Here is a 10,859-nt window from a genome sequence, read left to right on the forward strand (position 1 = left end):
AGTATAAGCTACAATGTAAACTATAATCTATGCTGTGAGGCAGTGCGCCAATGTATTCATCAATTGCAATAAATATACTGTGCTAATGAAAGAAGTTGTTGATTTGCGAAAAGTATATATAATTCAATCTACCCCAAATGAAGAAAGGGGCCAACTGTCCAGGCAGAAATATCACAGACATGTTCTCAGAGACGTGAGAACTGGGATTAGAGGCCAGAGCCTGAGGTCCAGGGGGCAGAACCATTGACCCAAGGGACATTCCATAGGCCACAGAGATGACTCCAGGCAATGAAACCTAAGAGAACTTCAGGATTTCAAAAGTGCTTGGGAGCAGTGCTTCCTTGCTTCCTTTCATTGTCTCTTTTGAAACTGGAATGTCTAAAACTTTCATACTATGCCTGCCCCATCATGGTAGTTTGGAATCAGCAAACTTGTTTTTCTTGTTACTGGTCCTTAGATTGGAATTAATTTTTCCCAGAACAGATCCTGCCCAGAGTGTCATACATACAAGATTTAGACAATTTAGATGATGCCTTGGGACTTTTGAGCTGATGATACTTAAATGAGGTTTAGGAATTGAGTTAATGCTGTAATTTGTTTAGATATTCGCACATGTTGGGATGAGAAGAATTTATTTTGCATGTCAATAAATAAGTTTCTTTGGGGTTGAAGTGTATACACTACAGACTGAATAACAGTTTAAAAATACCTGGTCTTAAACCCTGGTACCCATGCCTGCTACCTCATATGAGACATGACTTGTAGTTTGTTTAATTTAATCCAAGATGAAGAGATTATCCTGAGTTTATAGGTTGGGGCATAAATGAAATTACATGTATCCTTAAAAAAAGGAGGCAGGATAATTTGATAGACCTAGAGGAAACCGCAATGTGAAGGCACAGCACAGAGACATTTCCCTGATTTCAGCTTCATGATACAATTTCAATTTTCTACCTTCTAAAACTAGAGAGAATTAAATTCTGTTACTATAAGTCATCAAGTTTCTTTTTAATTTCTTAAAGCAACCTCTGAAAATGAATTAAATCATGAAAAATTATAAATAATGAAGAAAAGAAGGCAGTTTAGAAAGAGATATGAAAATACTAACAATAGTAGGACCTTAGTAAACTTATTTAATCAATAGTAAATGATGAATAATGCAGGATAAAAGGCATTTTTGAAAGACCTATGAAAATATTCTCAATCATAGGAAACAAGTATATTTTATATATCAGATTCAGCTCATAGCATTTTATGTGTGTTACTCATTTGGCCTCACAACAATCCTACAAAATATGTACAATTATTATACCCATTTTATATCTGAGAATTCTTTGCCACTGGGAGATTATGTAATTTACTCTAGGACACAAGAGTAGAAACATTCAGCAGTGTAAATACATGAATAAACTGAAACCTGAGGAGAAAGGGTCATGGGGAAATTTGCACATATTTAAAATCAGGCATAGAAAATTGAGGAATGGACTTTAATAGGAAAAGAATGACAAAGAAATAATATTCTACCTTTTAAAATTTGCTTTTATTTTCAAAACAAATGGTAAAAGTTAGCAAAGGTGTTCAGCTAGGCCTCTAAAATACACAAAAGAGTCACTTAGCAGAAGGGCCTGCCTTTGTAAAGTGGGAAAGTGATAGACACTTTCTCTCTGTCTCTGTAGGAGATTATGAACCTGTGATGGTCAGCATTATATCTTTATATCAAATTTGGAGGAAAATAACAGGGACCAGAGGAAGGAAATGAGAATGAGAAGGAGTCAAAATAGCAAAGTTTAAATCAAGGAGGCACAGGTAAGACATAGTTGATCCATCAGGGTATAAAACACTCTGAAATGAGCTTTCATTTCATCTTTTGGAGCATGAAAATAGCCATCAGAAGAAGCTAGAATTAGTTAACCAGGTGATAAAAGACAAGTGGTTCACTCAACCCAAAGCCAGGCTGATGGCCAGCTCACAGACGTGAGAAGGAAATTAAAAACATAGGGTCTAGATCAGCCAGTACTAAGAGAACCTGCCAGATAACTGTAAACCAAGAGTAAGCCCAGCCAAATGAGTCCATCCTCCCCATGTATAACAGACTCCACAGCAGACCAAAAATCTCAAAAATATAAAGGTTTATGCTACTGGGTTTAGGGCATGGTATATTATCTGGCAGAGCTAACAGATAAATTATCATCTATTAAATTGCTATCCATTCTTATACCACATTCTCCTATTCCTACCTTGACTTATTTTCTATCACTTAAAATTACATAGTAGATATTTTAATTATATATATACATGATTTTTTTTCTGTTCAACTATGATGACAGGAGTGCTTTTTAAAACTGACAGAGTAACCACTCAATAAAAACTTAATAGCAGAAAAAGAGCATTTATGTGCATAAGAGGGTTTAGTGTATTTTGCTCAGGTTTCATGAGATACTTCCTGAAATTAAATTTCATTCACCCTATTTTGGAAAAATTATACAAACAATACTAGAATGTCTGGAATTCTTCCAGTTTTATACTGGATGAATATATTGATTAATAGTCTTCAAAAATATTCAGGTTACAGCAGCCTTAATAACCATGATTTGTTTCACTGCCTAATGGATGATTAAAGAGAGAGCTAACAATTGAAAAACTTGAGGAGGGAAGCTCTTGTTTTCTTACTGAGGGATAGAGATAAAGAATTAGAGAATTGCTTTTGAAAATATAAGAAAGCCTGAAAGAGATGAAGAGAAGAAAAAGGGTAGCAGAAATGGAGTCAGATTTTCATACACTTTATGAATATATGAACATATACTGTTGTAGTTTGCTAGGCTAGTGAAATGCATATATCCTGAAATGGACCAGATTTACAATAGGAATTTATAATTTACTAGCATATAATTTTGAGTCTGAGAAAAGTGTACAAATCAAGGCATCCTTAAGCAATGTTTCCTCCCAAAGACAGGCTACTGGTGATCCTGGATGCCTCTGTCACATGGTAAGGCACATAGGATCATCTACTGGTCTCTCTCTTCTCTTCCTGGATACCTTGCCTTCAGCTTCTTGCTTCTTTCTTTGTCTGAATTTCACTCTCTTCAAAAGGACCCCAGTAACAAGATGAAGACCCAGCAGGGGCAAACTTTAATGAAGTAGGCTAATCATTTTCCCTGAATATTTAAAGTTTATAGTGTTTGCATTGATAAACTGTTTCTCAGGACTGGCGTCGTTGCCATGGTCACCATGGGCAGGACTGCAGCCTTTTACTGTCACACACCCACAAGTCAGGACACAGATGGCTTAGGTTATATATGAAGAGAGGAACAGCCTCCCACCCGTAGCCCACATCATAATGACATTGAATATTAATGGATTAAACTCCCCAATTGAAGGGCACAGACTGGTGGAATGCATAAGAAAATATAAACTATTTAAATGCTGTCTATAGAAGACTCACCCTAGGCAAAAGGATACAAACAGATTAAAATGAAAGTCTGGAAAAATGATATTTCATGCATGCAGTAACCAAAAGATAATAAACCTGGAGAAGTCATAGTTAGATGAAACAAACTAAAAGCAAAGCTGTTATGAGAGGCATGGAAGGTCATTATATATTAATACTAATAAAAGGAGCAATCCACCAGAAAGAAATAATCATAAATGTGCATGTCATAAATTACATAACAAAACTGCAGGGAGAAATAGATGTCTCTACAATAATATTTAGATACTTTAATACACGACTCTCATTATTGGATAGATCATCTTGGCAGATAATAAAGAAAGAAAGAGCAAGCTTTAAATGTATGATAAATGAACTAAACTTAACACACATGTACAGAACATTGAACCCCAAAACAAGAGTGTTCATATTTTTCTCAAGTGCTCAGGATCGACTCTCTGCAGGATAGACCATATTTTGAGTCATAAAGCAGATCTCAATAATTTTTAAAAGATTGAAATTATGCAAAGCACTTCCTCAGGCCATAATGGAATAAAGTTAAAAAACAACAACAGACATAAAATGAGAAAACTCACAAATATCTGGAGATTAAACAACATATATTAAACAATCAGTTGGTCAAAGAATAAATTGCAAGAGAAATCAATGAATATCTTGAGACAAATGAAAATGAGAGCACAGCATATCAGAATATACAGGATGCAGTGAAAGCAATGCTGAGAGGGAAATTTACATACCTCAATGCTTACATTCAAAAGCAAGAAAGAGTGGGAAGATTGCATCAGATTAGGCAGACAAGGCTCAGTTCCCTCACAAGAAACAATGCAGAAAGAGTCAAAAGCTGTCCGAGGAATCTGCTTTGGGTGTCAGCAGACCAGGATGATGCTTCACAGCTCCCAGAAGACTGAGGGACATAGAGATGAAGAGCCTGAAACAAAGACTGTGAGTTACTAAATCCCCAGGCCACCAGGAAGGACTACCCTTCCTACCCCCAAGACATTAACCTGGGGTAAGACCCTTTTCTTGTTGCTGATGACTGAGAAGTGACTAGAGGTCTTCCTCCTCCCTGTCAGCTGCTGCAAGGGAAAGGAGAGGGGCAATCAAGGGCCTTTTCTTCCATGAATTTTGCCAGCGGAGCCCCCTCTGAATCTCAGCTATAGCCAGACCAAAAACAACAACAACAAAAAATAGGAAAATGGAGAGAGATACATCACCTTGGAAAAGTGTGCCAAAGCCCACTTTGGTCTCTCTGTTCTTTAAATTCTGGGAGAAAATCTTCCTCTTTAGTGAATCCCTGTCACTATTTTGATCATTTACATGGGCAATTTTAAACACTTAGGAAAAATTGAACCAAATATCAAAGAAAAGCTGTGAAAAAAATAATAACAATAGAAAAGAGAGAAAAGTGGACATCAGAGTAAATTCACCAACATATTCAGATATCTAGACATCAACAAATCATTATAAGTCATAGTAGGAAACAAGAGATGGCCCAGTCAAAGGAACAAATCAAATATCCTGAAGAGATTCAGGATTTAAGAAAATTTAACAATGATAATCAAACACTTTCCTAAATCAACTTATAGAATTGAAAGAAAACATCACTAAAGTTATCACACAACAAACAAGGTGTTGGTGGAGAGATGATATATGGGACCCCTGTATGATGTTATGCTTCTTTGCTTTGTAAGTTCACAACTTTTGTTATACACTTATTGCTTATATATATTCAGATATAAGTGATATAAAAATAATAATAATTTAAAAAGAGATCAAGGATATTAAGTGGGTGAGCATAGAGAAAAACTTGAAACTTTACAAAGAAAACTAACAGAACTTATGGAAATGAAATATATGGATGAAATTAAAAATACATTGAAGGAAACTAAGAGTTGATTTGAATTACTAAAAGACAGAATTAGTGATTTTTAAGACAGAACATCTGAACTGGAAAAGACAGGAGAACAGGAAGAGAAGAGACTTTAAAAAATGGAAGAGTCTCAGGTAATTGAATGACAATGCAAAAGGCAAAAACATGTGCATTAATGGTGTCACAGAAGGAGTAGAAAATGGAAAGGGGGCATAAAGAATATTTGAGAAATAATGCCTAAAAACTTCCCTACCTTTATGAAATGCATAAATCCAAGAGGACAATGCACCCCAAACAAGGTAAATATATATAGATATACCCCAAGACACATACTATAGAATGACAAATATCAAAGATAAAGAGAAGATTCTGAAAGCAGCAAGAGCAAAGCAAATCATCACATACAAGGGAAACTCAATAAGATTAGCTTCTGACTTCTCAAAAGAAACCATGGAAGAGAGAATAAAAGGGGTATGATGTATTTAAGGTACTGAAAAAGAAAAATTGCCAGCTTAGAATTCTGTATCTGGCCAAGATGTCCTTTAAAAAACAGAGGGGACTTCAAAGTCTTAGCAGAAAAAGAAAAACTGGTAGAATATTTTACCAAAATACTAGAATTGCAAGAGCTCATAAAGGGAGTACTGAAGTCTGAAAGGAAAAACAAGGGTGAGAGACTTAGAGAAGGGTATAGAAATGAAGATTATTTTTGAGGGTAAATTAATTGGTAAAAAGACAAACAATAGTTTGATATGACAACAGAAGTCAATAAGGATGAAGTAAGTGATGACTTTACAGTGATAACATTGAATGTTAATAGCTTGAACTAGCAATCAAAGGACATAGATTATAGAATGGATTAAAAAAAACATCAGCCATATATATGTTGTCTAAAAGAGACTCACTTCAGATGTAAGGTCACAATCAGGTTTAAAGTGAATGGATGGAGAAAGATATTCCATGCAAAATATAACCAAAAGTGTGCTAGATTAGAGATATTATTATCAGACAAATTAGTTTTAAATATAAAGCTGTTAATACGGATGAAGGGTCACATTACATATTAATAAAAGGGGCAATTCATCAAGAAGAAATAGCTATACTAAATATGTATGCACCTAACCTTAGTGCTCCAAGATGCATCAGGAAGAGACTGGCAAAACTGAAGGGAAAAATAGATGTCTCTAAAGTAATAGTTGGAGACTACAATAATCCACTCTCAGTATTGGACAGAGCATCTTGACAGAGGATAAAGAGAGTTTCAATAATATGATGAATGAACTAGACCTAACAGATATCTAGATAGCATTAAACCCCACAACAGCAAGGTACGCATTTATTTCAAGTGCTCATAGAAACCTTTCCAAGATAAACATACATTGGGCCACAAGACAAGTCTCAGTAAATTTTACATGATTGAAATTTTACAGAACAACTTATCTGATCATAACAGAATGATGCTAAAAAATGAAGCTAGAAATCAATATTGCATGGAAAAATATAAAATTTATAAATATGTGGAAATTAAAAACAATTCATTCCTTTAAAAAAATCAGTGCATCAAGGAAGAAATTGGAAAATAATTAAGATAATACCTTAAGATGAATGAAAATGAGATAGCAGCATGCCAAAACCTATGGAGCGTTGCAAAGGCAGAGTTGAGAAACAAATGTATAGCCCTCAATGCTTACATTTATAAAGAAGAAAGAGCTAAAATTGAAGACTTAATTGCACACCTGGAGAAACCAGAAAAAGAACAGCAAACTAATTCCAAACCAAGCCAAAACAAAGAAGTAGTAAAAATCAGAGCAGAAATAAATGAAATGAAGAACGAAAAAACAGTAGAGAGAATCAATAAAATCAAAAGGTGGTTCTTTGAGAAGATCAAGAAAATCAGCCAACCCTTAGCTAGAATGAGAAAGAAAAAGAGAGAGAATACAAATAAATACAATCAGAAATGAGAAAGGGGACATTACCACTAATCCCACAGAATTAGGAGAAATCATAAGAGAATACTATGAACAACTGTATGTCAAAAAGTAGACAATGTAGACGAGATGGACAAATTCCTGTAAAGCCATGAATCACCAACACAGACTGTAGAAGAAATAGAAGACCTCAATAAACCAAACACAAGTGAAGAGTTTGAAAGTCATAAAAAATCTCCGAAAGATAAAAAGCCCAGGATCAGATAGCTTCAGAAATGAATTCTATCAATCATTCAAAGATGACTTAATACCAGTCTTGTGTAAACTCTTCCAAAAATTGAACAGGAGAGAATGCTGTCAATCTCTTTCTATGAAGCCAATATCATTCAAATACCAAAACCATGTAAAGATACTAAAAAAAAAAGAAAATTACAGACAAATATCTCTAATGAATATAGATGCAAAAATCCTTCAAAAATACTTGCAAACAAATCCAAAAGCACATGAAAAGAATTATACACCATGATCAGTTGTGTTTTATCACACATATGCAAGAATGGTTCAACACAATAAAATCAACTGGTGTAGTAAACCACACTGATAAATTGAGGAAGAAAACTTGTGTGATCTTCTCTATTGATGCAGAAAAGGAATTTGACAAAACATTGCACCCTTTCATGATAAAAGTACTCTAAAAGATAGGAATAGAATGATGCATTTTCAATATGGTAACAATGCATATATGAAAAACCTACAGCTAACATTGTACTCAACAATGAAAGTCTGAAAACTGTCCAGCATACGTTAGGAAAAAGAAAATGATGTTCACTCTCACCATTATTCAATATTGGGCTAGAAGTTCTAGCTAGAACAATTAGGCCAGACAAAGAAATAAAAGGCATCCAAATAAGAAAAGAAGAAGTAAAAAATTCATTATTTGCTGATTACATGATCCTATATCTAGAATATCCTAAAAAAATCACTGCAAAGCTACCAGAATTAACAGCATAGGGTGTATTTTTCCTATATGTTTTTTTCCTCATCAACTACAATGATAGGAGGGATCTTTGCAACTCACAGAGCAACCACTTAACAATGCAAGTCAGTGATAGAAATAATAAATATTTCTTGATTGAATGAATGACATGGATTCAATGATTAAAATAACTTACATTACTGGGAGTAAACAGCATTTATGTGTGTCAGAGAGATTGGTGTATTCTCCTCAGGTTTGATGAGACATTTGGAGAAACTAAATTTCATCCACCGATGTATTTATGAAGACATTTTAGAAAAAATATTAGAATGTCTGGAGTATTTCCACTAGCACACTGAGAATAATGTTGTAACTAAAGTTTATCCAAAGTGTTCAGGTTACAACAGACTTAAGAACCATGAATTCTTTCAGGGCCAAGGGATGTTAAGAAAGAGAGTTGACAATTGTTGAAAAAGTTGAGGAGGAAAGTTGTCACACATTTCTAGAAGTTTTTAAAGCAGAAGAATTAGAGAGTTGGCACTGAAAAATGAGAAAAGCTGAAAGAGATGGAGAAAAGAGAAAAGGCTTTCCAAAAGGATGCAGGTATTAAGTTATTCTATACATATTTAAAAGTAGATTGTTCTAGTTTGCCAGACTGAATTGGGTTGGCTTTCATGAGAGGTATTTATTAACTTAAAAGCTTAAAATCTTGAAACAGAAAAATGTCTAAATCAAGACATCATCAGGCAATACTTTCTTCCCAGAGACTAGCTACCAGTGATGCTACAATCCTCTGTCACATGGCAAGACACATGATGGCATCTGCTTTATTCTTCCTTATCTTCCAGGTTTCGTTGCTTCAGATTATTGCTACCATGGCTTTCTCCTTCTTTGTCTGAATCTCATTCTCTTATAAAAGCCTCCAGTAAAGGGACTGAGTCCCACAGTAGATCAGGCATGAACTTAAGTAACCTACTCAAAGGGTATACCCTACAATAGGTTACACCCACAGAATGGATTCACCTTAAGATCATACTTTACTGAGGTCCATACTGCATCACACTATCAAATATACATGTATTATTTTTTGCATTATTTTTCTTTTTTATACAGATGGCACATGCAATATTAGACCATGTTGTAAGGAATAAAACTGTATGTGTCATTTCAAAGATATTTTAATAAGATGAAGAAAACACAGACCTTATAAAAATATGGAAAACATTTAATTTTTGGTGAGTTTCATGGCTCAAACATTTTATAAGAGAATTACAGAAATAGGGTGACAATCACAGGAATATGAAGGTCACTGGAAAATTTTATATCCAAACTGAAATCAACATATTTCATTGTATGAGCATCCCTTATAACATAAACACTCTTCAATGAATATATTATGGCATCCACAACTATTATTTGATTGCAATAAGAAATGAAAATAGTTATCTAAATACAAGAAAAAGGAAGGTAGGGTAGCAAATCTAATCACCTTTTGTGACACTGAAAAGGCTTGAATGGCAACAGGGTCCAGGGAAGGAAAGAGTAAGGGAGGAAGATCACCTTCCATGGGGGAAGTTTTGAATATGAAGGATCAAAGATTTGATCTTGGGAAGGACCAGAGTTGGAGCATGATGTGGGAGAAGGAAGATCAAAGGATTAAGGAAAGAAGATGCTAAATTTTTAAACTTTTAAGAAGATATAACGAAAAGAGAATCCATCCATCAGAGTGTAAAGTTTACAAGACCTTTGCCTAGAAGTTAAAAGGTAGAAATTTATTTGATCAAATTGTCGTTTGATTTGGCCATGAGTAAAAAAGATTTCTACCGTACAGTGCCCTTAAAGATGTGGTTTCTCAGACAGATGGAGAAAGCATACAAATTCAAGTCTATTTGAAGGGGAAGCAGCTGGTACTGCAGGACTCACTACCCTACAGCCCTGGGGAGGAGGTTTCTGTTCGAGGCTGAATCATTGTGGGAGGATACCTTTTATACTGCTGACAGTAATAATCTCCCAAATCTTCATTCTGAACTCTGCTTATGGTGAGACTGAAATTTGTCCCAGACCCACTGCCACTGAATCGGTCAGGGACTTCAGATGGTCGGGTGGATGTATCATAGATGAGCCATTTAGGAGCCTGTCCTGGTTTCTGGTGGTTCCAAGCTATGGAGTTGCTAACATCCTGACTGGCCTTGCACTGGAGGGTGATGGTCTCTCCTGATGATGCAGCCACAGAGCCCGGAGACTGGGTCATCACGATGTCCCCACTGGCACCTGCAACCAGGAAAGAACACAGATTGTACATTAAATCATAAATGTATAAAATATGCATCTAAATGTAAGATTTCTTATTTATCATAATATTCAGATCTGTTTTTGATGAAACAGTTTGCTCACTCTGTATATTAAAAATATTGTCCAACTTTATAAAGATAATACTCTTCTAAACCTGTCACCTGAGAACCAGAGCACCAGGAGAATGAACAGTTGATAATGTGACATCATCTTGCTCATCTGTCTGATGCACTCAGGTCCCATCTCCAGGGAAACTGCATTAATAGAGCTCTGAGTGGACAACCAAGTCCCCAAGGAGCTTATGCAAATCAATAGGGTATAAAGTCAAACGTACCTGTGCAGGGAGTT

General features: G+C 35.1%; 1 pseudogene; it reads right to left on the minus strand.

Moving 5' to 3' along the window:
- LOC131273830 (serine/threonine-protein kinase ULK2 pseudogene) overlaps positions 1 to 10,470 on the minus strand; it is a 31,300-nt pseudogene extending 20,830 nt beyond the window's left edge.
- Between the last annotated feature and the right edge of the window lie 389 nt (positions 10,471 to 10,859).

The sequence above is a fragment of the Dasypus novemcinctus genome, chromosome 17 (assembly GCF_030445035.2).
Source record: "Dasypus novemcinctus isolate mDasNov1 chromosome 17, mDasNov1.1.hap2, whole genome shotgun sequence".
Lineage (NCBI taxonomy): Eukaryota > Metazoa > Chordata > Mammalia > Cingulata > Dasypodidae > Dasypus > Dasypus novemcinctus.